The 24,536-nt window shown below is 50.7% G+C and overlaps 1 protein-coding gene across 1 annotated transcript in view; it reads left to right on the top strand.

Moving 5' to 3' along the window:
* The first annotated feature begins 7,835 nt into the window (after window positions 1-7,835).
* DENND2A (DENN domain containing 2A) overlaps window positions 7,836-24,536 on the top strand; it is a 104,099-nt gene continuing 87,398 nt past the window's right edge. Inside the window, exon 1 of the mRNA XM_030308575.1 lies at window positions 7,836-7,873. The gene's annotated coding sequence lies outside the window, so the exon portion shown is untranslated. The remainder of the gene's footprint in view (window positions 7,874-24,536) is intronic.

The raw sequence follows: 24,536 nt of genomic DNA, 5'->3' as shown, positions 1-24,536 counted from the left end.
AGATCTCAGCCTCAGCACATTTGACATTTGGGGCAGGATAATTCTTTGTTGTGTGTGAGGAGGGGTGGGCAAGGGAGAGGGGAAACCGAACGGTGCCTTGTAGGATGCTGGAACCCACTTGATGCTGGAAACCCCCTTTCCCGATTATGACTTTAAAATATGTCTTCATGGGGCGCCTGGGTGGCTCAGTCGGTTGAGCGTCCGACTTCGGCTCAGGTCGTTTTCTCGCGGTTCGTGAGTTCGAGCCCGGTGTCGGGCTCGGTGCCAACAGCTCAGAGCCTGGAGCCTGCTTCGGATTCGGTGTCTCCCTCTCTCTCTGCCCCTCCCCCACTCACACTCTGTGTCTCTGTGTCTCCTTCAAAAATAAATAAACGTTAAAAAAATTTTTTTTTAAATATGTCTTCAAACATCGCCAAATGTTTCCTGGGGAGCGAAGTTGCCCCCAGGTGAGAACCACTGGGCTTAGCTCCTTTGGAGGACAGTTCTCTGTTGAGACCCTTTCAGCCACTCCCCCCTCGACACACATCCTCGGTGTCTTCAGAACAGGATATCAGCGAAGGGAAAGCCCTGAGCACGCCTGCTGCAGCACCCCCTTCTTCATCCTGCCTCGAGCAGACCCTAGACCGGCGTGTCTCCGGCGGGGACTTGAGCCACCTCCACTGAAAACACCTGGGGAGCTTGTAAAGCTGCAATCCCCGGGCCCCACCCAGCCCCCCTTCATTGGGACCCCTGCTTCCCCTCCCCTCCCAATACAAGGGCCCTATCAGGCAAATAAAAAGTTGGAGAAGGACTGACTCTATCCTGCCCCCAGGTCCCGCTTGGTACACCTGGCCTGCAGTTAGCGCCTAAGAGAGCTGGACCGTGGCATGAAAATGCTGGCCGTGGGCCACCCATGTACATCTACTCCTCAAGCCTGTAGAGTAGAAAATATCAGAAACAACACTGGAAAAGGACAGTCAGGGACGAGGCTGAAGCAGGCGGGCTCGCGCACCTCTTTCCCCACTTGCCACAAAGATTGTCCCAGACCTTCCTCACGCGGGCCCCCTGGCCGCCTTCCGCTTTCTCCTTTCTTTCTCCTTAGTGGGCTTGTCAGAGGAATTGCCCCTCCTCTGGGTCCCGCTTTCTGGCTTTCTGGGGTTGCTCCGGCACCACCCGGGGCAGGTGCCGCTTCTTGTGCCAATGCCGGGTGTCCTGGCAGTTCCCTCCCTCCTCGATGAGGGGCTTGGCCATGCCCACCTTTGAGGCCCCTTTCTGCTCTGCTCTGTGGGGCCCCACCCATGCGCAGCTCTGATGTTCCGGGGCCTTCCACGTCTCTGCTCTCAAACCGGGCCCATGACACCAGTAGCCCCGGCTAGTGGTCCTCCTGGCAGAGCCACTCAGGTCGTCCTGGGTCAGACGGCTGGGTCCTTCCGGGCTCTGGCAGTCATTCGCAGTGGCCTTGAGCAAGGCACCTACCTCTTTTTGGCTGTGTCTGCATTGGTAAGAGGCTATTAGAACCTCCCTCCTAGCTGGTCTCTGCAGAACCTTAACATTACCTGGCAACACTCAGCCATATGGGGAAAAGCAGAAAGAATGAGAACCGGTAGCTGCTTTGTGCTTTGTCTGACTGTTTGAGAAGGCGGGAGCTGGGTGGGGCCTGAGGGCCAAGTGGCCTGATCTCCCCAGACACCTGAGACCCTCGAAAGGGAGGTGCCGTGCCCAAGGTCACACTGACATCTGAGGGTAGTCAGATGTCACCTGGCTTGCCTTTGGGCAATATTTTCTATTTTGCTCTAAGTTGATCTGAGAGATAGAGGAAGCAGATCAGATATTAGGGCCTCCCAGGGCACCTGGGTGGCTCAGTCAGTTGAGCGTCCGACTCTTGATTTTGGCTCAGGTCATGGTCTCACAGTTGTGACATCAAGCCCCACATCAAGCTTGGCATGGAGCGTGGATTCTGCTTGGGATTCTCTCTCTCTCTCTCTCTCTCTCTCTCTCTCTCTGTGCCCCTCCCCCACTCATTCTTTCCCTCCCTCCCTCTCTCTCTCTAAATAAATAAACCTAAGAGGCACCTGGGTGGCTCAGTCAGCTGAGCATCCTACTTCAGCTCAGGTCATGATCTCACAGTTTGTGAGTTCAAGCCCCACATCGGGCTCACTGCTGTCAGTGTAGATCCCACTTCAAATCCTCTGTCCCTCTCTCTCTCTCTGCCTCTCCCCAGCTCACCCTCTCTCTCTCTCTCTCAAAAATAAATTTAAAAAGCATTAAAAAAAAAAAAGATATTAGGGCCTCCCAGAAACATGTTCCTTTAAGCGAGGTGTGGCCTCTGAGAGGCAGTGCAGGGATTTGCAATTATTTGGAGGTCTAAAGGCTGAGATCAGGTCCTGGGTGAACGCTAGCCAGGGGGGTTGAGAAGGCAGGTTTTGAGGCCGTGGGTGCAGCACCCAACTCATAACGTTGTGTGATGGAAACGTTTGGAGAATTCTTGCCTCCCCATTCAGGTTTGACGAGATTGTCTAGCTGGCCAGGAAGTAGGTCAAGGAAAACTCTGAGAAGCAAGACGGGAGTCTTGTGTCCTCAGCACAGTCCAGAGCTGGTCCGACTGACCTGGCATGTTCTGGAATCACAATGAACAGCAAGAGCTAGAACTGCTCCTACAAACAAATCTGTGACTTCAGAAAAGAGAATCTAAACCACCACACTCTTGTGTCCCTTCCTTAATGTTCAACTGGGTCTCCCAACAGGAAGAGAATATATGAGTCGAGGGTATTTGGCTTTGCAGGCCTAACATCTGAAACTGCCTGGCGGTGAACGCTGCAGAATGTCCTTGACTTTGTTCTCTGCTTTCTGTCGTAAACACACTAGTTCTTGTAAAGTGATGAATGCCTTAATTCTTTGTGGGGGAAAAAAAATGACCCTCCAAAGCTAAGGGCATAGGAATGCAACAGATGGTTCTTAGGCAAAAATTATGTTATTGTGTTAGTTGCCAATTCAGTGATTCTTTGAGATTTCCAGGGTACCCTGACAAATGTCAGTGGGTCTATGATGACGAACGTCAGTTACTCCACAGCGCCCCCTCATGGGCCCCCACAACTGCCCGTCTTCCCATGCCAGTACCGAAGGCAGCAGGGCACCGGGAGAGAGGAAGAGAGGGGACAAAGCCATCTCCTCGGAAGACGGGCCCTTCACAGCCAGGAGAGGATAAAGGAACCTGAAGCCTTCAGTGCGGGCCCTGCTCACTGCTTCCCCTGGGTGGCTGCGCCTCCGACCCTCCTCCCGGATGACATTTGATTGGGACCAAGAACAAACCAAACCTGGATTTGAAGTTTGGGTGGGATGGTTGGCTTGGTTTTGTTTCCCCAGAGGGAGGCACATGAGGGTTGTGGCGGATAGGAAGGAACGTGCGTCCAGCTGTCTGTAGGCAGGGGAGCAGAAGGGGCCAAGGATGGGTTAGCAATGGAATGAGAAGGGAGGAAGGCAGCGGGCCTCCTGTGGAGGAAAAGAGCAGGGGAGCCTTGCTGCTAGTGGGCTCCCGTTAGCCACTGGAGGGCTGTGGAGGAGCTTTGCCAAGGGCATATCAAGGTGAGGCTGTGGATTTTTTCCTGCCCCTAACATAAGTTCCTTCCTCGCTCTACCTCATTCAGATGACATGCGCTTAAAAATGAGCGATTCCTCTCCCCACACCAGCTTTCTGGATAAAATAATAATAATAATAACAACCAGGGGCACCTGGGTGGCTCAGTCAGTTAAGCATCTGATTCTCAATTTCGGCTCAGGTCATGATCTCATGCTTGTAAGATCGAACCCCGAGTCAGGCTCCGTGCTGAGTGTGGAGCCTGCTTGGGATTCTCTCTCCACCACCGTTCCTCAAAATAAATAAATAACTAAATAAACATTTAATAGTAACAACCAAACCTCTCCTCTGTTGTCTGCCGTGTGTATACCTTTCAACTACGCCACCTGCGTGCCAGTGAGACGAGAGGGCTCCTATGTCTCAAGGGCTGAGAAGGAATGGATCCCGGTGACCCAAGCAGGGGGTCTGCAGTCTCTAAGGAGGGGTGTCAGAGAGGCCTGGGGGAACTGCACTGCGTGTGCCTGGGGGAGCATAGCCAGGACGCGGATTGATCGCTGATCCAGAAATCCCAGTCCGGAGTGGCTGGCACTGGGCAGAGCCACTGCTCTCAGACAAGCTGGCATAACAAAGAACCTGGCTTGAGCCAAACAGGCCTTGGAACTCAGTTTTCCCGTCCGTAAAATGTCAGGGATGATATCGGATTGCCCAGGGTGCGGGGAGGATTATGTGGCAAGACCGTCCGTGAAGGTGCTCGGTAAATGTTTAGCATCCAAACAGAATTTAAACTGGGACACCTGGGTGGCTCAGTTAGTTAAGCATCTGACTCCCGATTTGGGTTCAGGTCATGATCTCAGGGTTTGTGGGTTCAAGCCCCATGGGTTCTGCACCGACAGTGCAGACCCTGCTCGGCATTCTCTCCCTCTCTCTCTCTCTCTCTGCCCCTCCCCTGCTTGCACATGCACTCTCTCTCAAATGAACTTTTTTAAAAAAGAAATTTAAGTGGAAATTAAACAATTTGGGGAAGAGGAGTTGTTCAAAGGCTCCTTTTCAGGCTCTCTCCCCGTCTCCATCAGGCTAGCCTTCTTCCAGCCCTGGGTACTCCTTCACTTGGTTTATAGCTGAGATGAAGCAGGCTCAGTGCTGTGGTGCAGAAGGCCCTGGACCTAAGAGAGGTTGGGGGAAAGCTCCACTCGGATATGAGAGGAGAAAATGGCCTGCTGTCCTAGGAAAATAACAAACAGGAGGTGACCGAGAGTGCCCCCAACAGGCCAAACCCAGTACCACACCATTTACTTGGTGATCTGTTTTTAATCCCTCCCAACAGGATGAAGTGGGTTATAACCATTGCTACTTCCACCTTACAGATGAAGACACTGTTAGAGGCAAAGCAACCTGCTCCTGAGCCCGTGCTCCTCAACAGGATGCTGAAGGAAGAGAAGGGAGGGGTAAGAGAGGTTCTGTGGCTCTCCTTGGTTGTACTAGGTGGAAAAAAACAGGATTCAAGATGAAGAAAAATCAACTCTGTCTCCCTCTTCCCATCCACACCTTTCCCGCCTTGAGGCCAGGCAGTATCTCCTACCCTAGACCTCATTTTCCAACACGGAGAGACGTTGAAGACAGACGGGGAGGGCCGGGGGCACTGTTGGAGCAGTCAAGTGTCGGGAACGGGGAGAAGAGGGACCACTGAGAGGGTCTTCCAGGCTCCTGTGCACAGCCCTCACCTTGGATGGCTACCCTGACCTCCGGAGCTGGAGACCAGGGCTTGGGATGGATCAAACACCAGCTGGGAAAGCTCCAGAGAGCCAGGAGGGGCAGGGCCACACAGGAGAGGCCGAGCCCTGCCATGGCGACGGTGGCTGGTAGGCCCAGAGACAGGAGCAGCCATGGGGTAGGGGGCTCCAACAGGCAGGCAGGGATGGAAAGTCGCAAAGCACAGGCTCCACTCAACAGAGTCTGCCCCAGGGAACTGAGGCAGGGTCTGGTTCTGAAACAAGCTAGTGTCTAGAGCTCAAAGATGAAGGAGCAGAAGGAGTGCTGGCCACCACCAAGGAGTTGCCACTAAGGAGCTCCCCAGCCAGCCTCCTCTTGGTTTGTCCACCTGACGTGGGACTGGCAATTTGGAAGCCACGGAATCAAAGGTGACCAGCCTGCGCTGTGTGTAGGGTTGGGGGAGGCAGCCAACTGGGCTCTCAGCTCCATTTGCCATTTTCCCCACTTTGCCAGTTTGCCCCATGATAACCCAGAGCCCCGGGGGTAATAAACGTTGAAGCCAAGTCCTAGAATTATTTTTTAGACGGTGAAAAGGTATTGAGTCACTCAGTTGAGTGCCTGACTCTGGATTTTGGTTCAGGTCATGATCCCAGGGTCGTGGGATCCAGACCGGCTTCAAGCCCCGAATCGGGTTCTGAGCAGAGCATGGAACCTGATTAAGATTCTCTCTCTGTCTCTGTCTCTGTCTCTGTCTCTCACTCTCCCTCTCCCCCACTGCCCCTCTCCCCCATTCGTGTGCTTGCTGTCTCTCAAAATAAAGTGGAAACGTATTAAATGATGCTTCAGCAAACAAAACAATAATTTAAATGCTTATACTTTTTAAAAAAGTAATTTGCTTGTACCTTGCAAATTTGTATTCTGTAAGTTTACTGTGCTTAGTTGAAGTGGGTATAGCATGATGGAGTTTAGGAAGCTTTAACAAGCTCTAGAAAAGCTTCAAAAATCTCACAGAATGAGCAAAACCCTGAGCTAAGGAGACACAGCTTTTTTTCTGTGACTTTTTTTTTTTTTTTGAGAGTGACAGAGTGGGGGAGGGGCAGAGGGAGAAAGAATGTTAAGCAGGCTCCCGGGTCAGCAAGGATCCCCACATAGGGCTCCATCCCGTGACCCAGACATCATGACCTGAGTGGAAATCAAGACTCCCATGCTCAATCCACTGAGCCACCCAGGCGACGTTCTGTTCTGTGACTTTGATATCTAAATTAGTCCCTCAAATCTTGGGCCCCAGTCTATAAGGACTGCCTAGACAGTATCTAATGTTCCTCATGTTCTGCAATAGTTTTTCTTTTCTCTCTCCTACACACCCCTTTTGTGGATTTATAGGCTAGGGCTCTATCTCCCCACACACACCCCCCCCCACACACCCCCCCCACACCCCCACCCCCGTTGCCTAGGCTTTAGACCCTTCCTTCTAGGGGCCCCTGAGCTAAAGACATGAGTGACTTTTCTCTGGTATAGAGATTCGCCTGGAGTCTCCCCCCCACCCCCTCCACACACACACCCACCCATAAATCACCACTGTCAGTTCCATCTCCCTTTCATCAGGGAACTCCTCCGCTCAAAAACCTTCCGTGGCCCCCCATTGTCCTCAGCACGAGAAGCCCACAGCATTTTCGCGTGTACTCCTCCTCTGGCAGTCCTAACTCACGCGATCTGTGTTCCTTGATTGCTCTACGTAAGTGGGGGCAGTGGACACTATAAAGTCGTGTCCCCTCTGGGGAGCTTCTCCTGACTCCCTCCCGCCCGGCTTGGGAACCCTTGTGCCCCGCGCTCGCCCCCTCTCCCCCGCCCCCGGGCTTTTATTGCCTAGGTTCTGGTTGTCGGTGCCCCAGCCAGACTGCAAGCTGCAAGGGGCAACCGAGGCGGCTGACTCGCTGCCCGGGACGTCCCAGACCCCGGCGCCGCGCCCGACCCGTAGTAGGTGCCCCACAAACGCGTTTGGCGACGGAGCGAAACGGGCAGGGGGGCAGGGAATGTCGCCGCCGCTTCCGTGCCTGTGTCTCAGGGTCTCGGCCGCCGCCGGGCGCCTCGCGCCAATAGATCCCGGGCCTGGCGGAGACGGAGAACACCGCGCCGCCCGGTCTCCAGCGAAGAAAGGGTTAAGCCGCCGTCGCCCTACCCACCCCCCCAAAAAAAGGCGAGGGGAAGAGTCCGGCAGAAGGTCCTGTTTACGGGAGCCGCTCGAGTCCGCGCGGCCCTGGGAGAGGCGTTGCCGTGGCAACGGGCCGGGCGCCCGCCAGCTGCGGATGAGCTCACTGGAGCGGCGGCGGAGGCGGGCGGGGGTCGGCGGCGGCGGCGGGGCGCGCGGCCCGGCGGAGAGGACGCGGCAGCCGGCCGAGCCCGCCCTGCACTCGCCCACAGCGGCGGCCGGGCGGCGGGCACGCGAGCGGAGGGCGCGCGGCTCGCCGGGCGCCGGGAGAGGCCCGGCCGACACCAGGGCGGAGGGCTGCGGGGCCATGGCGCCCCGGGCCCCCGCCGCCCGCCGCCCCCGCCCGCCCGGGCGCCCCCGAGCTGCGCCCCGGAGCCCGCGGAGCCGCGGCCCGCCAGGAGGTAGGGCCGGGCCGGGGGACCGAGGAGGGGACGCGCGGGGCGGGCGGGGGGCGCCGCGGAGGGGACGCGCCGGCGGGGGGCGGGGGGGTGAGGGGGTCCTGGGGGGGAAGGGAGGGGACGGCGGGAGCTGCCCCAGCCCGGGGCTCGGAAGCGGCTCTTTGCAGACTGAAAACCGGGTTTCCCGTGTGCGGACGTGGGGACTGAGGCTCTTCAGCCCGACCTGAGGGACTTGAGCAAAGTGCTGGCCGGACGGCCTTTGGGGGCTCGGCGTGACTTTCAGGGCCGAGTGGGGAAGCCGTCGTCCCGCGCTTCGGAAACCTGCAGAAACTGGGCAGAGCCTGGGTCCGCCGGGCTGTGTCCCAGGGGGCGTGAGTGAGAAAGAGAGAGAGGGAGAGCGTGTAGAGAAAGAATCCAGTGGGGCTGAGCAGCCAGAGACAACCCCCCCCCCCCAACTGGGTCAGAATTTGCAGTCTTGGGAAAGCAGGATGGTCAAGATGATTAAATGCTCTTATTTCTCCCACTTTTCCCCTAAGGAGGGATTTGGGAGCAGATGGAGCCCGGGGAGTGGGGTGTCTCTTAACAACACCGGGTACGGTGACATTTAGGAGAGTCACAGAGAGCTGGATTCAAACCCTTGAGGACGGCCAGACCTCAGCGGTGGGGTCCTTTCCAGGGGACCCGGTGGGGAAGCTGGGCAGTGCACTCCGGCCGGGCTGGGCAAGGAGAAGTGCAGTGACTTGTGCTCTAAGCGGCCGGTACTGGAGAAGGAGCAGGGGGAATTCTAGCTGGTGTGGAGATGGGCTTCAGGGACCGACTTCTCTAATGCCTCTAGCCACTCAGATAGCAACGGCCCCAGATTGGTCGTCTTATAGTCGGCACTCCACCGAAATTTTGTTATCAAACTCTACGCCCTTGGTGGTTAGGGCATGAAAGAACTAAATCCTCTCTGCTTGCACTGTCAAGTATTGAACACACCAGCGTGGTGGAGTAGAAAGCCTTTGGCTGGGCTGCTTAGATGGAGCAAAAGTCTGTGAGAAGTTAAGAGCAAACGGTGACTGTTTTTGAGGAAGGGGAGTGAGCGGAAAGGCTGGTGGAAGAGGATGGCTTCCAGTGCTTTTATTGGGAAGATTTGAAGCCTCCCTGTGTTGTGTAATCGTTCACTTAACAGCACTGTGCTAGGCGTTAGGAACAAACCCAGTGATGAATAAGAGCTCTCTCTTCCTTCCAGAACTCACCATCCCAGCTGGATAGTCAGAAGAATTAAAACCAGGGGTGCCTGGCTGGCTCAGTCTGTAGAGCACGGGACTCTTGATCTCAGGGTTGTGATTTCGAGCCCCACGTTGGATGTAGAGATTACTTAAGAACAAAATCTTACCAAAAAAAAAAAAAAAATTAAAACCAGTCCTGGGCTGGCCTGGCTGTGGGTGCTACGTGCTAGGGGAACCCAGAGCTGGGCCACTCAGCTCAGGGGAGGCCCACAGAGTAGGTAATGCTGGGACTGAGCGCGGAAAACCTCTTCACCAAGAAAACAAAGCAGGGAAGGCGGTTTCCAGCTGAGGGAACGGAAAGCACAAAGTCACCAAGACAGGGGGAGGGAGAGGGCGGGAGGGTAAGTGTGGGGAGAATTCCCAGTGTGCCCCCAGAGGGAAGGAGGATCTCACTGAAGCTGGGTTCAGATGATGTCCTAGAAAGCTCGCTGTGGTTGTTGGGTGGAGGTCTGGAGGAGAATGTGACCGCGGCTTTGCGGTGCCCGGGCCAGAATTACTGACGCGCAGATGATGGCAATGCTGAGGCAGGACGGACGGATCCAAGAGATTAAGAGGTAGGACCCTGGCGACGGGCACAGGTGAGGTAACTTAGACCAAAACCAAGTGCCGAAAAGCTCAGGAGAAAACAAAGCAAAGCAAAAGGAATGGATATTTTGAATGGCCTGAGTTTAGCAGATTACAACATTTGGACAACGAATTTGGCTCTAAATTTCCTGGCAGCTTAGAGACAAACAAAAATACACTGGATTGCACAGTTTTGGAGTTTGGACAACAGAAAGCTTACAAATTAATTTTCAGAACACAATTTTTCCTGGAATGAACTCAATAGGGAATTTGTCATGAGGAACCTTGTGTAAAGACCAAAGAGTGACAGAGGGGAAAAAAAAATGTTCGTTGTCGGTGTTACAAGAGATGGGAAGATAAAATTCCACGTGACTGGCTCCTTATACCATCTTCCTGTTTTGACTTGGGAGCACACTGCATTTCTGCAGGCTGCTGAGCGTCAGCTCAGACTTGCGGGCAGTTGGGGCCAGAGGAAATCTATGCCCATGGTCTCAAGAGCCCATGGTCTCAAGTGGAGGAGGTGACACCAGCTTTGATGAATGTAGAGAGCAAAGCACCCCGGGTGCCCACCGTGAAGGGGAAGCAGGCAAGTCGTAGAACGGTCCCCCGGCTGGTAGGCTGAGACTCTGGTCTGCTGAAGGGTCTGGTACGCAGTGTGCATCCAGAAACCCTGACCAAAAGGGAAGCAGGCAGTGGGGGCAGCATTCGAGGACTGCGGTCAGATGGGCAAGTCCACGTCTCACCCCCCACGCCCCATCCCCACCAGATGCCCTCAGACCTGCTGTTAAGCCTGCTTCTCCACAGCAGGGAAAGGGTGGGACTGGAGAGACCAGAGATTCACCCTGAGTGAGGCCGGAGGGGGTGGGAATCTTGTTTGCTGCAACACCAGGAATGTCACAGGACAGGGAACGCAGACCCAGAGTTGAGAGGTTCTGCGGACTCCGCCACAGATGCCTTGGCTGGGTCCTTCCCTTTGCTTTCTGAACAAGGGAGGGAACCTGCGGAATCTCTGTCCATGCACTGCTGCTGTTGAAACCATTTCTTGCTAATTTTAGATGTCTTAAATTAGCATTGAATAGGTGTGAGACTCTACTCCTCCAGCCCCCCTCCCCCCTCCCCCATCCCCCCTCCCCCATCACTTTCTTAATATTTGTAACTGGGAGTGGCCCGTTAAAACACACATTTAGGGGCGCCTGGGTGGCTCAGCCAGTTAAGTGTCTGACTTCAGCTCAGGTCATGATCTCACAGTTCATGGGTTCCAGCCCTGTGTTGGGCTCTGTGCTGACAGCTCAGAACCTGGAGCCTGCTTCAGATTCTGTGTCTCCCTCTCTCTCTCTGCCCCTCCCCTGCTTGTGCTCTCTCTGTCTCTGTCTCTGTCTCTCTCTCTCAAAAATAAACAAACATTAAAAGGGGGGTGGGGTGGGGCGCCTGGGTGGCTCAGTCGGTTAAGCGTCTCAGGTCGTGATCTCAGGATTTTTGAGTTCAAGCCCTGGGTTGGGTTCTGTGCTGACAGCTTAGAGCCTGGACCCTGCTTCAGATTCTGTGTCTCACTCTCTCTGCCCCTCCCCTGCTTGCACTCTCTCTGTCTCTGTCTCAAAAATAAATAAACATTAAAAAAAAATAAAAATACACACACACATTTAAATGTCTTAGGGGAGCATTTTTTTTAAAGAACAGATGCCTGGGCCCCACGCTAGAGAGAGTAAATAAAAATCTCTGAGAATGGGCCCTGGGCATCGGTATTTTTGAAAGTCACAGGTGGTTTTAAGGTACAGCCAAGGGTGAGAGTGAGTGGCTGCTTTAACAATCACATAAAGGGTTCCTTAGAGCAGGGACAGAAACCTCAGATTCCAAAAACAAGGACCCCATAAAATTTAGTTAGGAAGCCCGTTACTCATAATAAAAATCAAATAGCTAATGTGCATTCAACATCAGAATTTAAAGCCAGCTTGAACAGAGCTAGATACAAAGGCTGGTGGCAGACACATTTGTGTGTATATGAAGTATTTTTTTACAAAAATAGAAATTCTTGGCGCACCTGGGTGGCTCAGTCGGTTAAGCATCCAATTCTTTTTTTTTTTTTTAATTTTTTTTTTTTTTAACGTTTATTTATTTTTGAGACAGAAAGAGACAGAGCACGAACCGGGGAGGGTCAGAGAGAGGGAGACACAGAATCCGAAACAGGCTCCAGGCTCTGAGCTGTCACCACAGAGCCCGACGCAGGGCTCGAACTCACGGACCGCGAGATCGTGACCTGAGCCGAAGTCGGCCACTTAACCGACTGAGCCACCCAGGCACCCCTAAGCATCCGATTCTTTTTTTTTTTTTTTTTTCAACGTTTATTTATTTTTGGGACAGAGAGAGACAGAGCATGAACGGGGGAGGGGCAGAGAGAGGGAGACATAGAATCAGAAACAGGCTCCAGGCTCTGAGCCATCAGCCCAGAGCCCGACGCGGGGCTCGAACTCACGGACCGCGAGATCGTGACCTGGCTGAAGTCGGACGCTTAACCGACTGCGCCACCCAGGCGCCCCGCATCCGATTCTTAATTTAAACTCAGTTCATGATCTCACGATTTGTGAGGTTTGTGAGTTTGAGCTCCTCGTGGCAGTGCAGAGCCTGCTTGGGATTCTGTCTCTGTCTCTGTCTCTCTCTCTCTCTGTGTGTCTCTCTGTCTCTCTCTCTGTGCCCTTCACCTGCTATCTCTTTCTCTCAAAATAGATAAACATTTAAAATATTAAAAAATAAATAAAAATGAAAAAGAGAAACTCTAAAAGCAGAATCACAAGGCTTCTGCAGTTAGATTTGTCTAATCCAGCTGTATGCATGCTTCACCTTTAGCCCAAACTGAGAACATTTGGTAACTTTCTCTCTTTGCTTGGAACTCACATAAGTCTACTTTTCTTGAGTGCTGAGCTTCTGAGTTCTGGGTACTTTCTACTTGCCTCAAGTAGACACTTCAAGTGTGTTTGTTTTCTAACCAATGTCTTCTGGATTGGAAAGAAGCTGGGAAAATCAGTTTGCAATAGAACATCCATAAAGTCTTAATCAAAAGGAATGAATCTCTACGGGTTGAATTCAGCAACTCTGACAGGATAATAGGGGAAATATTTTGAGGCTCAATGACTTTCCTTATAACACTCAAATACACCTTGCAGGCAGTTGCTTCTTTGGCTGTAGGCAAAGTTGACTCAGCTTCCTTTATGATCTCTGGAACCCCAGCCCCTTCTTTTTTGCTTCCTGAGGGCCCATGGAATGTCTCACAGGCACTCATGAGTGACCCAGGTTGTGTCATGTCCAGTCTCCTGTGTCTAGGCATGGACCCTTCTTCCTCCACAGAGCCAGATGGCCTCCATAGGTACCCCAGGTGATCTTTAAACGCCCCCCCCCACACGCACACACACAGGCTACCCAACAGAAAGACTGACAGACACATGTACCCCTTTAATTATAGGAGAAAAGTCAGTGTCTGGAACTGAGGTGAGTGAGTAGCTCAGTTTTCTACATTTGATATCCAAAGACAGAATATGTTGGGAAGCCAGAGTCAGACCATCTTTTACCCTTGTGTCAAGATCACTGTCTGATCTGGGCAAAAATGTATCCTGTCGACTCCCAGCTTGCCCAGAGTTAAGCCCTTTGCCAGCTGCAGTCCAGAATTGCTTTGTCTTTGGCTTCTCTTTGATGCATCCATCCTTGGCCTGCAGTTGACTGGAAGAGGGGTGAGCCCTAGACCCCCTTTTCTAACAGGCTGAATTGCCAAAAACTGCTATCTTTTTCTTCTCCCTGGCCTGAAGGAAGGATGGGGTGAGTCATCTTCATGGCAAGCTCAGGGAAGAGGTTTGCTTCCCTCAACAGTGGGGAACAAAGAGGTCCCATGGCTCCCCTTCAGAAGGAAATGAGAGTAGGATAGAGCTGGAGTGGGATCAGGACAGGAAGTCCTGACAGTGACCATTTTTTCCATGGTATCCAGGCCTTCCTTGGGCTGTGCGTCTTATCAGGAGGGCTTGTCAGACCAGTTCAAACACAGTATCAGATGCATTTCCTTTGGTAGTTTTGTTTTCCTAAAAAGCATACTATAAAGGTTTAAGATTACTCTTGTACACGTACTTGTATATATACATATATTTTTCTATGTAAACTGTGAAAGTTATATTTGCTATAAAACATTTAAGCAATAAGAAAAAAGAATAAGATGAAACATGAAAATTTACTGCATACTCTCTCCCTCCTTAAAGGCAATCCCTGTTTGGTATATATTCCAAATAGCCTCAGACTTTCTTCTTTGCCTGTAATATGTTTGCTTGTTTGTTTACAGAAGTGGAAACATGCTATCATAATTGAACACTCGTTTGTGAGAATAATTCTGTGGGGGACCTACATAGTCCTACTGTTTCTTTGCATGGATTGCCTTCATTTGTTTAACAAATTACCTGTTTTTGAGCCATTGGTTGCTTCTGAGTTTAGCCACTACAAGCACTCTGGGTCACTTGTTCCAATAGTTCTGTAAGATAAATTCCCAGAAGTGCAATTGCTAGATTAAAATAGATTTCAAAGCCAAATGGATATTGAATATATTTGTGCCCAGTGACGTATAATTTAAAAATGAGATCCTGATGCTCAGCCTTAAAAACAAAAACAAAAACAAAAAACAACTGTAAAATGTATTATTACCTCTCTCTCCCTTAACCCAAGCATTACCACCCCAGCTCTCCACTGAATGTACTCTGAATTTCTATGTAATACAAAAATTAAAATTCATAGCGTGGTACATTCATAGAGGCAATCTACTATTTTGAGTTATATTAAATTTTTTTTTCAACGTTTATTTATTTTTGGGACAGAGAGAGACAGAGCATGAACGGGGGAGGGGCAGAGAGAGAGGGAGACACAGAATCGGAAACAGGCTCCAGGCTCTGAGCCATCAGCCCAGAGCCCGACGCGGGGCTCGAACTCCCGGACCGCGAGATCGTGACCTGGCTGAAGTCGGACGCTTAACCTACTGCGCCACCCAGGCGCCCCGAGTTATATTAAATTTAAAAAGGCAATATATTAACATTATGATCTCTAGGAGATTTTTTATGTTTTGTAGTTTGTGATCCAACAGACCATCTTAATTTTTGTCTCTTGGTTGGCTGTTGGTTTCATGTTCCCACAACCTCTATCCCACATAATCACGATTCCACATATTGTGTAGGCGGGAACCTGGGATGGATGGGGTGGGTTACACACAAGAGTCAACCCAGTGCAGTAATCTAAAGTACCTCCCTCTTTCTCCCTCATTCTTGCTTCTCAGAAAAAAATGTAGTCAGGGTTGTGTTTGACTTAGCAGCAAGTTCTCTGCAAATTCACTATGGGGAATGGATAGGGGAACCATAAGATACAAACCGGGCCACTTTGAAAGTAAAAAGGGAGCACTTAAGATAAGTTGTTGGGGTGCCTGGGTGGCTCAGTCAGTTAAGCAGCTGACTCTTGGTTTTGGCTCAGGTCATGATCTCACAGTTTCATGAGTTCAAACCCGCGTTGGGCTCTGTGCTGACAGCGAGGATCATGCTTGAGATTCTCCCTCTCTCCCTCTCTTTCTCTGCCTCTCTCTCTCTCTCTCTCAAAATAAATAAATAAACAAAATTAAAAAAAAAAAAAAAGGTAAGTTGTTAATTGATCTACAACAGGCCTGCCCTGGGACTATCCCTGGAAACTGCAACTTGCGGATGCCCTGGGAAAGGGTGAGAGTTGGCCATTATCTGTCCGTTCTCCCTGCTGGTCCAGGGGCATTGACACAAGCAGAAACGAGTTTGCACCATCCCTCTGCCCCCCAGCCTTTCTTAGCACCCCCTAGAGTAGAGCCCGAAGGGCAGGGAAGGAGGAGGGGTCAGCTGGATAACCCGGTGCTACATGTGAACTTCTCATTCCCACTAAAGGAGTCAGAGGAGTTGGACACTCCTGTCCCTGCCTACCCCCAGCTCACCATGGAAAAAAAAAAAATCACGACTGCCTTTTCTCAGCAAATTGGAACCATTAAAGCAGGACACTTCTATCATTTTGTCTGTGCTTTTCATGTCCCTGTGAATTACAGGCTCAACCTCCCTGGATGTCCCATTTGTATGGGATCAGCAAATCGGGATTAAAACTCACCTTGCGTGGTCAGGGGAGATGTTAGTTGGGGGAGAAGCCACAGAGCACTGATCTGATCACTGGGCAGGGGTGACGGGGGCACCTGAGGTTTAGAACTTGCCTCCCCTACAGCTGGAGCAGGCCAGCTTCTCAGCCACAGACTCGCCCAGGGTGGAGACTGGGAAGACACAGAGGAACTTCTCGAAGCAGCTTGCCGGTGCTCTGAGCTTCTCTGCCAGAAAACGTCTCCAGCTCTCTGGGGGCGCAGGGGAGTTCTCTGCTTAATACTCTGACTTGCGGGTGAGAGTGGTTCAGATGTGGAATGAAGTGTGTGGTCATCCAACCCCCAGCAAAGCTCCCCGGCATCTTGTGGCCGCTGTCATCCTTTACATCTGGCCCATTTCACCATCTGTGTTGGTGACAGGCAACAAACACAACAAACACACACAAGCTCCCAGGACATCAAAAAGAGACCAGTGCTCTCTGTTTACCCTCCAGCTGAACTGGTGCATCTAATGGGGTGAAAAAATGTCAGAGAAAATTAACCCCCTAATGCCTCCCAGAACATGGAGACTTAGAGGTCTCAGCAGTGCCGAGGGAGGGTCACAGAGGCTCTCCTTTCCCCTGAACCCTGGATAGCCCGGATCCCGGGCCTGGGGCAGAGAGGAGGGAGTTGGGGAGGGGGTCAAAGAGACAGCTTCTTTGGTTCAGGCTCCAGGTTCAAGCTGCCAACCTCCTGGAGGAAAAGAGAAGGAGGGGGTTTCAGGATGGGGACCTGGAACAGCAGGAAGAGCCCCCGGGGGCAGGTCCACCAGCAACAACCCCCCCCCCCCCCACCAAGTCCCTGAAATCTGGCTTCCTTCCCTAACCCTCTGCTGAGACCTTATCCTAAGTTTCTAATGAAGCCCGTTCACTGTTCTTTAGCTCCCTAGTGTATGCGACACCCTGACCCAGGTCAAGGTTGATGGAGAACTGATGTGCACTGATACACTGTCCACTTGTCAGAATGGCTAATGCTTCTGAACCACTTAGTAAGCAGTCACTGCCCAAGCTCCCAGTGTCCCACATTCCTGGGAACCCCAACCGCCCCAGATCCAGCCATCACAGGGTTCACCATAAGGCCAATTCTCATTGGCTGGTGTCCCAGCCACAGCTTTGTTAAGTACTCTGCGTATTGCCTCCCCACCTGAGACACCACAAGATTTTGGTTATTCTAATTATCTGTAGAAAAGGAGATCTTCACTGATTCATTTTCTTTTTCTTATTCAACAAGCATTTGTACCTCGCCCACAGTAGCCTAGTGTGGGTTAGGCACTGCAGAGGAATAAAAAGAAGCCCAACCCTCATGTCCTACCACTGTCTAGTTGGAAGGCCCAGATGAGGACACATAAAAAGAAACTGAGTCAGTGGGGCACCTGGGTGGCTCAGTGGCTTGGGCATCTGACTCTGGCTCAGGTCATGATCTCACGGTTCGGTTCGTGGGTTCAAGTCCCGCGTCGGGCTCTGTGCTGACAGCTCAGAGCCGGGAACCTGCTTTGGATTCTGTCTCCCTCTCTCTGCCCCTCCCCCTGCTCACTTGCTCTTTCTCTCTCTCTCTCTCAAAAATAAACACTGAAAATTAAAAAAAAAAAAAGAAAAGAAAGAAACTGAGTCAAGCTGAGTAACAAGGGCAGTGTAAGAGTGCCCCGTGCCTATTTCTTCACTCTCTGCACTTTTCTCTCAGGGATCTCCTTCATGCTCACAGGTTCGTGGGCTCCCTCCCAGATTTACACCCCCAGGGGTGTTCTTTCACCAGACCCCTAAATCTTTCCCTCTGACTGTCTACTCCACATGGCTCCTCTTGAATGTGCCATTTTAACCCCATCATGTCCAAAAGAGTGTGTTTCTCCATTCTGTATTCTCTTTATTTGCCCAGGTGAGCAAGTCTTAACTCCTCCTCCTTCCTTTCAGGACATCCCCCAGTGTAAGCCCCCAAGCCATTCCATCTTCTCCTGGCTCACATCCCATGGGTCCCTGTGTCCCAGGTGGGAGTGTACCTTCCTGCTCTTGCCTCACCTGCAACCTTCTCCTTTCCCAGCTGTTGGAACCCAGTCTCCTCTTAAGGGCCACCAGGTCCGACCTCTTCTTTGAGGCAGTCTGTGGCCATTCCGACTTCCATTGCCCACCTCTGCGTTCCTCCAGTTTGTATTTGTTTGGTAACATCCACCACTGTAGTTCAGATTTAGTCCTTAAACTCGTGAACCGTATGTCAGTCATTCCCTGGACTAATCTTGTCGTTTGATCGTGAACAACTGCAGTCTTTTACTGCCATTCGGTTGTTTGGGTTTATAGCTGTTATTCCTCCCTCTAAGAGGCAGGGACCATCCCATATACTTGTGTATTTCCCAGCATCCCCCCACCACCCAGCACCTCACGCTCTTTGATTCATCTTACTGATTAAATTCAAATCTCTCCATGCTGGCCCAGATGAGCTAAATAAAGTCATAGGGGAAAGACCATTTCCCTTTCTCAAAACCTAGCTAAGTAAAAATGAACATGTTCCCAGGCATTGCACAACTTGCAAGTCCCAAACACCAGAGACAGATAGTAAACAAACAGAGCCAGGGCCTCGGAGTTCAGGGAGCCAGAAAACGGAGGGGGAGGGGAGTCAGGATGAGCGGGCTGTGCTGATCTCAGTGGGCTCCTCCTACTTTCACATCTAGCTCTGAAGCTGAGCCTGAGCACGTCCTGGTTCCTACTGAAAAGGAAAAGGGGTCAGCTCCCCTTCCAATGTCAAAACCAACTCACACAGATTACATTGTAACAGCAACTCCGTGCTTGGGAGGGTTTTGCAGCTTTACCACACTTGCAGACAACTGAGGCTGGGTCAGTAGCCCTGCAGATGAGTTGAGGAGGTATTATTATCATCGACACAAGCTCCTGTGTTATTACTCCTGTTTGTATTATTTGGCAGAGTTAAGCTCACTTTATTACAGAAGGGACGTGTGGAGCACTTTTTACGGGACATGTGCTGTGCTGAATGCTTTACAGGTGCATTCTCATTTAATCCTTACTTGCAGTCTTTCAAAATAGGTGCTACAATTATCACAGTTTTACAGAGGAGAGGACTAAATCTTTGCAAAGTAACTTGTCCAAGGTCCCACAGCCTCAAGTGACAGAATGGGAATTTGAGCCTGGGTCTATTTGCAAACTCTTTGCTTTTAACCCCATCTCTCAAGGCCTTTCCCCCCAACAGGGAGCTGTGGCGGAGAGGCCTGGGCCCCCTTCTCCCTCTCTGGGCTCGGGAGCCACGGTGCCGGCCCCAGGAAAGGGGGTGCGAGATGACGTCTTCCTCTAAGATTGCTGCCTTTTGTCCAAATGTGCTGGCCAGGAGCCAAGCTGGAAACTCTCTGCTCATGGAAAGAAAGAGAACAGAAGCCAGCAAAAGAGGGTGGGAAAGGGTCTGAGGGGGAGGAAAGGAAGAGGAGGGCAGGAATTAGGGAGAGAGGAGGTGGGAAAGTGAGGAGTTTGGGGCAGCACAGCTGGAGTCAGAGATGGGTGTCAGGAAGCAAATAAAATGCGCCTTTCAGGTGCATCCCTTCAAGTGGCTACCTCGTGGTGTGGTGCGGCAGCCAGCCCTGGGAGGCACAGGCCCCTGGGAGGCACAGGTCCCGGGGGGCTCTCCAGGTGCCCAAGGGTCAGGACAGATGGGGCAGGGGGCCCTGCCTCCCCTCCTCAGTATTACTGTTCGGTGAGGTCAGGTTACAGTGAACATCAGGAGAGCATTCAGAGGAAAAATAAGTCACAAAATGGCAGCCTGAGGGCTGCTTCTGGAAGTGGAAGAGAGGGCCAGGCAGTGCCTTGGTGCCAGGGTGTTCATGGTGGGCAGGAAGGAGATGGAGGGGAGGTAGGAGAGGGGATGGATGCTGGGTACTTGGAATAAAATCCAAGTAACACTTTTACTGAGTAGCTACTCTGTATCCAGGAGGGGAAGGTCTGTACCCTCCCCCCCACCCCCTGCATTTATTTGGGTGTTAGGCACTGGACTTTTGAATCTGACAACCTGGATTTATTCAGCATGCATGTGACCTTGGGAAAAACTTACTCCCTCCAGGCCTCAGTTTCCACATCTGTAAAGGGGAGGCAATAGTAGGGTTGGTGTGAGGATTCAACAAAACAATCCATGTAGAATCTTGCCTAGAGAATAGTAGATGCTCAATAAACGTTAGCCATGAGTTCATTATTGCAGTTGGAAGTGGCAAACATGTGGACCTTGGGTAAAAAGTATTTAAATAATAGTCGAAGCACGCTTATTAGATGATCAAATGTAGATAAGTTAATAACTGCTCTAGAAATTCAGAAGAGTGGGGAAGAACTTTAGTTTGTGGGGTGGTCACAGTAGGTTCTGTGGAAATTTCAAACTAGATTTTGAGGGCTTGGTGGGAATACAATAGCAAAGAAAAGGGAGGGTGACAGCCGAGGGAAAGAACATGAACAGAAGTGCGGGGATGGGAACGTTCCAAATTGCTGAAGTGCAGGAGTATTTGCCACTGGACTATCCTAGCTCCTCTTGCCCGCAGTGTAAACTTGGGCAACGTATTTCATTTACATCCACTTCAGCTGCAAAAACAGCTGATCGCCAGGATGCTGCATCCAATGGAAGGGCGTCTGGGCGTCACCTAACAGAGCCGCCCTCTCTGTCTGCGTCTGGGTGGTTTCTTGCTGGGTCCCTCCTCTCCAGTGTTTCAGTGCCGTTCTTTCCCTGTTTGTTTACTTCTCAGTCTTTGTCTTTCTTTCTGATTCTCTGCCTCAACTTCTATCTTACCCTCAGTCTCCAGTTCATTTCTTTTAACCTGCTAACACTAAGTCTCTTTTCCTCCCTGGAATAGGGCAGGGAAGCTCTGAACACTGTATCTGTTCATTTGTCTTTTTATAAGAGAAAAAGCAGGGGCGCCTAAGTGGCTCAGTTGGTTTAAGCATCCGACTCTTGATTTCGACTCAGGTCATGATCCCATGGTTCCTGAGATAGAGCCCCACGTTGCTGTTTAGGATTCTCTCTCCCTCTCTCTCTCTTCCTCCCTCCCTCCCTCCCCTGTGTGCATGCGCCCTCTCTCTCTCTCTCAAAATAAACAAATAACTTTAAAAAAGAAGAGGGGCGCCTGGGTGGCTCAGTCGGTTAAGCGTCCGACTTCGGCTCTGGTCATGATCTCACGGTCCAGGAGTTGGAGCCCCGCGTCGGGCTCTGTGCTGACAGCTCAGAGCCTGGAGCCTGTTTCAGATTCTGTGTCTCCCTCTCTCTCTGACCCTCCCCCGTTCATGCTCTGTCTCTCCCTGTCTCAAAAATAAATAAATGTTAAACAAAATTTTTTTTAAATAAAAAAGAAGAAAAAGCATTCCATGGGAGCCAGTGGCTAAAGTTACCTCGCATCTGTAGGGCAAATGCTTTTGTTTTTGTCGCTGTTTAAAAATCTCTCAACATCCTAAGACCAAAAACATTCCTCACTTCTTAAAGAACAAAACAAAAACAAAACAAAACAAACACCAACCACCAAAAACCCACTAACCTCAGAAATCTCTCTGGGTTTCTGAAGAGGTGGGCTGACCAAGAAGAGAGGAGAACCACCTTCATCAAGAACACGGAACTAGTAGACCCAGGTTCTTCTTTCCATAGAAACAGGAGTCATCTGGGGAAAGGAAAGGAGTGTGGAGCTGGTGAGTGAGCCCTGGATGGGGCCACGAACCCTGGGTCCTGCTTCTGCCTTAGCCATCACCCAGCAGGGTGTCCAATAAGGTGAGCCACAAAACTCTTGGGCCACAGTGTCATCGTTTCTAGCCCCAGCTCCTCCCCACCCCCGCCGATCCGTCCCCTTTCTGTGTTCATATTTAGTAGCTTCTCCAAGCCAGGGGCCTTTCTGACTTCATTATGTGTCCCCTCCCCTTTTTTTCTTTGAATTTCCTCACTAGGCTGGGGCCTCCTAAAAGCACTGTCATTTACAGGCCGGATTCCCAGTACTGACTGGGTCACAAGGGTAGAATTGCTGAGGCCAGGAGGATGTGGAAGGCTGGGTCAGCCCGTGCAGGCGTCATTCCCAACAGGGTCCTGGGAGAAGGGGCTCAGCATTTCCTGAAAGGAAGTGACTCCCATAAATAGAGGGATGGGAAAAGGATTCGTCCATCCCTTCCCTCCTGTCAACTCGGCTCTTCCTTCTGTTGTCCAAACTATGCAAACTCTTGCAAATGTTTTTCATTCAAATGTGTCCCTGCCAGTGTGTGTGTGTGTGGGGGGGGGGGGGAGATGTGATATCTGCTTTCTTGTATATATATCGCAGATCTAAAATACGAACTGAAGAAGGCGTACGTGCCTTTTATTTGTTCATTTACCCACAGTAACCTCTCATCAGTCCATTCCAATAAAAAGCTGGAGTTTTTCTCAGTGGGGTTTTATTGTCAAGAAAGGAAGGAGAGTGTTCACCTTCTGATTCCATGTCCTATTTCAGGGTTCATTCAAGGGTTCAGCAGCTCTCCTGTAATAAGGCTTATAATATGCTCTTCAGCTTCTTGGAAAGGTTAGGTCTCAAGATAACTTTACCAAGAAGTTTCTGGCACCTCCAGTGCCATGAAGAGTCTCCGCAGGGACAGAAAGGGACTTCTTGAGAGGTGCTCTTCTGACCCTCAGTCGTGTAACGGGAAAGATCAGAGAGCACCCAACCTCCTGCGCCAGGCTGGAGGCAAACCCAGTGGGGCTTGCTCAGCTTCAGCCATACGGTTGCAGATTCATGTTTAAAACTCATACATACAGTAGCTTTACTTTTTCGCTTTGGGAAAGTAGTTGAATGTAGCAGCTGAACACAGATTGAACAGGACACTGCATGAAGATGTCTGGTGGCACCCATGGGCAGAAGTGCAGCCTAGCCTCAGGAGGCGACTGGATCCAGGGGGTGCCAGGCCACCTTTGCACTGGCATCATTCTCTCCAACAGCCCAGCCCTCCGCTCCTTACTCCGCGGAGTGGAAGATGGCCACCTCACAGCACTCGTTTCTGTCTTCCAGGACACGGATAGACGCCACTCCCTAGGAGTGAAATCTGATTGGTCCGACTTGAGTCAGGCCTCCTCTGGAGCCAATCAGCTGTGGGTGGGGGTGGGCTCCTCACTCAAACATGGCTGCCAGTGACCCTGGGACCCTTCGAATGAAGGATGGGGCAGTTTGTAGAAAAAGGGAACTGCTTGTGAGGTAGGCAAGCTCGCATAGCGCCTGCCGTATCTACTACTTGGGTCATGTTTCTTTAACCATTTCGTGTTCATTTGTTTTACCATTGTATTCATAAGTATCCTACTTTCTGGGATTCATTCGCTAAGTACTTTGCCAGAGATACTGCTTGTGAAGGAAGTAACGACATTCTAGACCAAGGGCTCTGGGGCTAGACAGGTCTCTTAAAATCTAGGCGTGCCTGGGTGGCTCAGTCGGTTAAGCGTCGGGTCTCGGCTCACGTCATGATCTGGCGGTTCGTGAGTTTGAGCCCTACATCGGGCTCTGTGCTGACAGCTCAGAGCCTGGAGCCTGCTTCGGATTCTGTGTCTCCTCTCTCTGCCCCTCCCCAACTTATACTCTGTCTCTCTATGTCTCTCAAAAAATAAATAAATGTAAAAAAAAAAAAAAAAGTTAAAAAAAAGAAAAAATCATGTACCTGTTGGTACATGTTGCTAGATACTTAGATTCATCCTTCCTCCCCCCTCCCACCTTCCTTTTTTTTTTTTTTTTGGTAATAGCTTTATTGAAGTATAATTCACTTACCATAAAAATTCATCCATTTAAAGCCTACAATTTCATGGTTTTTAGTGTATTCACAAAGTTGTGCAACTACCACCACAGTGGTTTAGAATATTTTCATCACAGGGAAGAAGAAACCCATACTCCTTAGCAACCACTTATCTGCTTTCTGTCTCTATAGCTTTCCCTGTTAATAGACATTTCATATAAATGGACTCATACGATATATGGGCTTTTGTGACTGGCTTGTTTTCATTTAGCATAATATTTTCAAGGTTCACGTTGTAGCAGGTATCGGGACTTTGTTACTTTTAGGGCTGGGCAATATTTCATGGTATGGATATACCACATTTGGGTTATCTCTTCATCAGTTGATGGCATTTGGATTATTTCCACTTTATGGCCATTCTGAATAATGCTGCGATGAATGTTAGCATAGAAGAACATATGTGGACATATGTTTTCATTTGTCTTGAGCGATGCATTATTTCTGTAATTATGTTTGCGAAGAGCTTAAATCAATGCCTGACAGATCACCGGATGTAGCAGTGCTAATTTCTTTACCCTGACCTTCTCAAAGGTTATGAATGAAAGCTATTTCCTGCTTGCTGCCCTTAGAAGAAAGTCAGGCTCCCTAAAAGGCCTGACCCCTGTGGGTCAGACTCTGAGGTTACTGTCCCCAAGGGGTCCTGGCATCACCAATTAGCAGATTCTTGCATCAGGTTGTGAGAGGTCTCAATCCTGGGTGGTTCTAGTTAAAGATACTGAGGGAGCAGATAAGGAGGTTTGAGGACCAAACTACAGAATTTGGAGTGGAGAGTTACGAATTCCCTATCCTATCTCTTAAACAATCATGATTCTGGGCAAGTCTCTGAACCTTGATTTTCTCACCTTCAAAATGAGGATAACAGTAATGCGTCTGGAAATTGGTGGGAGGGAGTGGGCTTCTGTATGTTACCATGTGTGTATACT

Source organism: Lynx canadensis, chromosome A2 (genome assembly GCF_007474595.2).
Source record: "Lynx canadensis isolate LIC74 chromosome A2, mLynCan4.pri.v2, whole genome shotgun sequence".
NCBI classification, from domain to species: Eukaryota; Metazoa; Chordata; class Mammalia; order Carnivora; family Felidae; genus Lynx; species Lynx canadensis.
The sequence above is the reverse complement of the archived record's forward strand: the minus strand, read 5'-3'. Positions and strand labels throughout refer to the sequence as shown.